The 7231-nt window shown below is 49.5% G+C and overlaps 1 protein-coding gene across 3 annotated transcripts in view; it reads right to left on the bottom strand.

The window, feature by feature from the left end:
• Ttc28 (tetratricopeptide repeat domain 28) overlaps nt 1-7231 on the bottom strand; it is a 422057-nt gene that overhangs the window by 75394 nt on the left and 339432 nt on the right. The gene's annotated exons all lie outside the window — the stretch shown is intronic.

Raw genomic sequence — 7231 nt, 5'->3', positions numbered from 1 at the left:
GTGTGTGTGTGTGTGTGTGTGTGTGTGTGTGTGTGTGTGGTGTGTGGGGCTCACGGTCTCTCCCTGCTTGCTTTGCTGTGTGTGTTGTCCTGGTTCAGCTCACATTTAGGTGGTCACATTGGTGAGACTCAGTGGTGTGGTTGCTGACGGTACTAGGCGATGTGATCTCACGGCAGACTCCGGTATCCTCCGGATCCTCCAGCCTTTCCACCCCCTCTTCCTCAGTGCTCTCGGGGCTGGAGTGTGGGAGTGTTTTTGCAGATTTACTGGTTGAGAATTTTCCTGTGTTGAGGTCTGAGGACTACACTTATCTGTGGGTTTCAGGACGGATGCTTAGAATGTGCTTAGGGACGGTGCTGGTTCAGAAGTACGTTGGCTGCAGGGTCCCCTCTCAGATCCGTGACTTTGTCAGCCTGGGTGGTTGACTTGGTCCCTAGTGTGACCGGATTTCATGTCTTTTTTACCCTTTTGATTCTGATACGCTGAACTGTGATGAATTCTTTTAGTCTTACCGTGAATGATTCCAAAGGTCCACCGACCTCAGACCATTGCTTCTCCTGTAGGTAGCAATTTTGACTTATTTTTGTTTTTCGCCATTTGACCTTCAACTAAATTGAGCTGTTACCTGAACCAAGCAGCTCCCCCTAAACACGGAACACTGCTGTGGGTCCGTTGGGGTTTGGCTCTTTTCTCCAGGTGCTTGGGCAAGCCACCTCCCTGTCTCATAGCGGTGGCTCGTATGACAGAGGAAGGCAGCCACAGCTCAGTTTCCAGGGTTCAGTGACATCATCTTATCAGCTCCCAGGACTGAGGCCTTACTCTGTGTCAGGACCCAGTTACAGAAGGGTGAGACCTGTCCCTGTACTGTTCCCCTGAGCCCAGCTTTAGGTATCAAGCTGTCGGTCTGCACTTGGGGGCAAGAATCAATAAGATGGGTGATTCTTTGGGGCAAAAGCCTTGCAGTTCCCAGTGCAGAAAGAATACATTGTAAGCTGGCTTGCTCCACCCACCAACCCTTTCCAGAAGAACCCACAACAGGCAAAGGCTCTCCTCTCAGTCAGCAGGGAAGCAGTCGCTGCCGCCCAAGTCCTGCACACCCCGGAGGGACCTCAGTGGTTGCCATACAGATCTTTCCTCCCCGGAGCCCACCTCACCCTCTCTACCTCTGCGTCATCCCTAGCAGGGACGCACCGTCATCAATCATTCATTTTCCAGATGGAGAAAGTGAAGTCACAAGAAGGGAGTGGCCTAGCTGAAGTCCCACAGATGGTTACTGTTAGTCCGGACCTGTTTCCCATCTCACCTCCCCGGAGTCAGGGGCTGCCAGCCCCTCTGGAGTAAGGAACACCTGGATTTATTAGGCTCCGTTAGCTCTGACATAAACTGCTGAGCAACCTTTAAATGTGAACACTCAACTGTGTTACTACAGTACACGCCACGAGTAGAGGGTGACAACCCTGGGTGACAGGTGTAGGAATACCCACCCATCCCCACTGCGTGGGTGAGCTCACTCCAAAGCTGCCAAAGGTTTTTCTGCATCAAAGAAAAAAAATAAAGAATGCTTTCACCTTGTACTTTGGTAACACAAAACATACAGATGGCCACGGAGCAGGCTCGCATCAAGAGATCTGTGTTTCTTTGATGATGGGCCTCTTATCTGCAGTTGATTTTACGGGACTGCTTTTGAGAGAGGATTATCACCAGTCATTAATAAGACACATCAACTGGCTTAGCAGTGATTTAAAAAAAATCATTAATGAAATTTATTCAGTATAGAAATATGTTCGTCACTAATTCAGAGATACCTCATCCATTAAACAACAAAAAAAATATTGTTGCACAGCTCATTACAAGAGGCTGGGGGAAGAGACAAAGGCTGAGTTTTCTCTTACAAGGCATTTGCATAAATTAGTTGGGGAAAGCCTCCTCCACTGAGGGTTTTGTGCTGCACATCCCCATGTATGACGATCCTGAGAGGATCCGGGAGGCAGAAATTAGAGAGCGGTGAAGTGGCTGCGTGCACTATTACAGGAAGACACAACACCCACGAGGCACAACAAGGACGAGAAACAGCCTGCGCTGGTGCAGGGGAGATGCAGGGAGGGCTGGCTGGCTGCAGCACCGGGTGGGCGGGTAGGTGGGTGGCTCCTAATTGGCTAGAGTCTCCCAGTTCCTAGAAAGAGCCTCCAACTCTGAGGCTCTGAGAAACTCTGACAGTTCTGAGCTGTGTGAACCATGGGGACCCAGTGAAGAGCCAGTGTGTCTGTCCTTCAAGGGGCAAACAGCTTCTCCTCAAGGAAGCCTTCATCGGGCCTGTCACTCTGACAGACCAGACTCACAAGTGTAGCTTTGCAGGGGCTGCACGACCCCCGGGTGATGGCTCACTGAGGGTAGAGTAGAAATGGACATTGGGATTCAAAGACTCAGCCGGAGGCTAGGAGTGTAGAGTGTCTTTAATCATCATTTTGATTACGTTAGGATGCTGTTTTTGATATACGTAGTTAATAAAACATCGCCAGTTTCACTCCATTTTATCTTTAAAACTTCAGTTACTAACAAAGATATAAGTGACTTGCAAGGTTCAGCTGCTCATTGTTTCCCTCAGCACTGTGAACTGAGGAAGGAGCCACACCCCCTCTTCCTCCTCCTCCTCTTCCTCCTCCTCCTCCTCTTCCTCCTCCTCTTCCTCCTCCTCCTCTTCCTCCACTAGCCCTGAGTCTGGCCCACATCAGAGCCTATGCCAGCCTTTGCAGCACTAACCTGCATTCCCAGGGTTTGACTCTCTTGGGCTAGATCCTTTGCCTACTCAAAAGTATCATAAAGAAACGGGTCATCGATGGGAATTATTTCAGTTGACCTGCCATTCTAACAAACTGCTTGATCTCAGAAAACCTCAATCCACCCAGCTGGGGGCTGAGGGGAAAGACTCGACCATACTCATGGGACTGGCCTTGTGTTACCTGTCCTCAGTCACCGGGAGGGGTATGAGAGCTGTGTGCAAACCTTTGAAAGAGCCAGGGTAAATGAGGTGTGATCACAAGGGCTGAGCTGCGTGTGGGGAGGGAGAAGGACGGAGGCTACAGAGATTACAAAGCAATGCCCATCTGGCTGGACAGCCTGATCTGCAGGGCTGAGAAGCACGGCAAGATGTGTAGGCTGGTATTGGTGATCCAAGCCCCCTCCGCAATCCTTTCTCATTCCACCGTGTTCTCTGATGCTTGGAAGGCACAGTGACCCGGTGGGCGGAGGGCTCTCCTGGCTCCTGGTTCTAGTATTTCTTGGCTCTGTGATCCCAGGCAAGCTGTTGAATCTCAAACTTTATTTTCATTGTTTGTAAACTGTGGCTATCATGGCCCCTGTAAGGCAGTGGGAGGATGAGGTGCATGCTGTTCCCCTGGGAGCACCTGGCACCCCTCACTTTGGTGGAGATGACCCCTGCATGTGGGGATGTTAGCACTCCCAGTGGCCTGCTCTGTGGGTCCCTGTAATGTGATGACATGCTCTTGAGGGATGTAGACCAAAGTTCCTTTCAGCCTAATGTCAAAGAGGATCCTTGGGGACCGTGTTTATACATCCAGGCTGGCAAGCTGGGCCTGAGGTGTGGCTTTCTGACAGGCTAAATTTCTAATAAGCTCTTGGGGGACAAGAGCCAGGACAAAGTTTAGGGGCTGAGGCCAAGTGGAAATGTTTGCATGAAGGGACAGCTCTTCTACCTGGAGCAGCTTTGGAACTCCAACGTGCAAAGGTCTGACCAGACAGAGCTCCTTGCTGAGAACCCCATGCTTATGCTAATTCAACACTTGCCCAAGCCTATGATACTCAAGCTGCCCTCTCCCGAGATTTAGATGTGCCTGCCTTTGCTTGCACCCTAGGAAGAGCAGACGGCCTGTGGTCAGACCCAAGGACTCTACCACTCTGGAGAAGCAGGTAGTGCCTGTTTGGTAAGCACCGAATCCTCCGTATCCAGGGGGATCACCTACCTCTAAGACCCCTGCAGGACAAGTCCCTGAGACATCAGAGGATCTGCATGGACCTTGTGGCCTCAGGAGATGACCTGTGCTACTGATGTAGGGTAAACACTGTGTTGTTAGGGAATAAAGACCAGGGGGAACGTCTGGACATTTCATTTCAAGGTTGACCAAGTCTGTGAACACGGAACCTGAGTGTCAGATCCACTGTTCAGTACTTGGTCCTGGTGTGGGCAGAGAGCTGCTAATCTACTCCTTTCAAGAAAGTTTTATCTAGTAATTATGTTTATAAGCTTGGATGTTTCAAAACTTGGAGCAAAAACTTCCCAGGAAAATATTTTATCTAAAATTAGTTTCCTGGTGAATTCTTGGGAACCTGAGGAGCTACCACACACTAACTGTGGATGTAGATGACCCTTTCTATGCCCAGCTTCGATGTCAGACCGTCAGACAGCCAAGGCCAAGGGCTGTCCTGCAGACAAGGCTTTGGCACAGTGCCTGGAGACAGGAATCCTCTCTGATTGTTTTCCTCTGTCCCTGGGCTAATGCCTAAGGTAGTAGTGTTGGAAGAAGACACATCCTTTACCCAAAAGACTCAGAAATTTTGATTTCTTGTATTTGTGTCTTTTATGCCAAAGATGCTAAGAGATAGATTTTTGGGGAATGTGATCGCTGTGGTCTGAGCGTCCAGGGTGTGCATCCCTGAGAGTAGCCTGGAGACAACGGCATGCAGCGTTAGTCCTGCAGCCCTACTAACCCGAGGACACCTTGCTTTGGAGAGAGGCACACCTAACCTGGCCTGTAGCACGGTCCTCAGCCTGCCCCTTCAGGCGTGACTCTGACGCTGCTGGGAAGTCGGTCACAGGCTGACTGCATCCAAGGGCGGGGGCGTGTCCAGTCCTTCAGTAGACAACTAGAGAAGTGCAGGATCAGCTCAGGATGCCAGGAGGCGAAGAACTACAGTAGGAGACCTCACCAGCTCTGACCTCTAGTTGAGATTGCAAGAGGAAAATGAAGTGTCTTGAGTTGTCGCTACAGAAACTAAACTCTGGATAAAAGATGGAAGACCCTGAAGGTCCTGGCCTTCTGGGACCGTGGCCTTCTCCCTTTCTTTTTATAGTGAAGTAATGGATTTCATAGGGAGCTGCAGAGGCAGTATGGGGACCTTTTAAGTTTCCCGGGACAGATGCCTATGAGGACACTGGTATACCACTCTGCGTCTTGTCACCAGTGAGTGATGGCTCCAGCTGCCCTGAGTCCTCACCAGCACTTGGTGTTGCCTGTCTTGTCTGAACCTGGCCCTGCACCAACAGACACCTCACGTGCTTATTAATAAAGTAGTCCACACTGCACCTTGTGGGAGAGCTGGACTTAGGCTCTCCGTAGTCGATGACTTCTGGCACAGATGCAGGTGGAAAAAGGCTCACCCTGCCCGGAGGGGGACTAGGAATTTGACCATGCTCCAGAGAGTATATAGACAACACAAAATGACTAGCTTTTTCCTTTTAGGGGAAGGGGGTAGGAGGGCTGAGGGGCAGACGTGGGAAGATTGGGAGGTGAGCCTGATCGGGGTGCATGATGTGATATTCCCAAATAATCAATTAAAAAATAAATAAGTAAAAACATTAGTGCACACTGTTTGCTTTTCTAGTGCTGGCTCTGTCTTCTTCCCTGGTCTCGCAGCCACCCTTGCCCGTGGTAGATAACCCTTTCAGCTTTTAAAGCCTATTCCCTAATGTTCTGTTATGAATTTTACATCTAGCCAGCAGGATAGCTCAGTAGGAAAAGGAGGCGTCTGATCCCTGGAACCATGTAGCCATAAGAGGGACAGACTCCACAGAGCCATCCCCTCCCCCCCCCCCCGTGTGTAGCACAGGCTGGGACCCCCACCCCAGAGCCATTCCCCCCCCCCCGTGTGTGTAGCACAGGCTGGGACAGACTCCACAGAGCTGTCCTACCCCTATGTGTAACACAGGCTAGACCGTGGTACACCCCCACAGCCACCGTGTGTACAACACTACACTGAGTTTAAAAAGAATTTACACTCACAGACTTTACATATACATATGTAGACTACTGTGTTATATACATACATTTGTCAAGTGTAAAGCCATTGCTTTACAATGACATGGCTTTGTAGAAGAGGTTGGGAGTTTCTCCTTTAGGTTTCTAGGAGAGTGAAACACTTGTGTTGACTCCTTAAGTGTTTCATACATTTATCCTGTGAAACCATCAAGAGATCTCACTGAGAGATTTCTTTGGGGGGGGGAGTTTAACTATAAACTTGGTCATCTAATCGGGTTGAACATTCCTTAGATTACTGCTTTTCAAATAATTGGTCCACATTATTTAAGCTGACAAATATCTGTGTGCATCCTGTGGACAGGAGGTGTGTACCACCCTCCCCACTTCCTGTGCACTGGCAGTGTGCGGCACGGTCCCCACTTCTCTCTAAATGCCTGCAGGTCAGCACTGATGGCCTTCACTTCATTCCCAGGATTCGTGACTCATGTTTCACTGCGGATTTGTGAACTGTATCGACCTTCTCAAAGAGCAGCTTTTATTTTTATTGATCACTGTTTGTTGTCCTTCTGTTTCCCTATTTGCTCGTGGGCTTTGGGTCACTGGTTTTTGCTTTTACTTTATAATGTCCTTTCTCCTGGCCCGTTTGCTCTTCTGGTTTCTGCGGGGGAAGCAGATGATGGACTTGAGACTTTTCCTCTCCTGGTACCACAATCCCCCTGTCATTGCTGCTCCAGCCGAGCCCCACACATTCTGATAGCTTATTGCTTGCACTCAGTTCTACACATTATCCCCCTCCCTCCCGACAGAGGACGGACAGATGGATGATGTAGGTATGCTCCTTAGTTTCTCAGTGTTTGCATGTTTTTCCAGCTCTCTGGTTTGGTTCCATCGAGTTTCTACAACATCCTCTGTGTGACCTCAAATCTTTCAAATCAGATTTCCTTTGTCATATGGCCCGGGATTTTAGCCACTTTGATGAATGTCTGTGTCTGTCTGTATTCTGATGGAATGTTGTGGAGGTGCCATGTGTTCCTGTTGGTCAAGGCGCAGGTGGGAAAGTCTGTGCAGTTTGCCTGAATTTCTGTTCTTACCATGTTCTCCCTCCTTCTTGGTGCCCCGAAATTCCTGCTACCGTTTCCTTTCTGTAGAAAGCGGCTTCTTGCTGTTGTCTTGGTGTCTTAGTTAAGGTTTTACTGCTACGAACAGACACCATGACCAAGGCAGCTCTTCTTTTTTTT

The sequence above is a fragment of the Mus pahari genome, chromosome 23 (assembly GCF_900095145.1).
Source record: "Mus pahari chromosome 23, PAHARI_EIJ_v1.1, whole genome shotgun sequence".
NCBI classification, from domain to species: Eukaryota; Metazoa; Chordata; class Mammalia; order Rodentia; family Muridae; genus Mus; species Mus pahari.
Note: the sequence above shows the minus strand (reverse complement) of the source record. Positions and strands in the feature narration are given on the sequence as shown.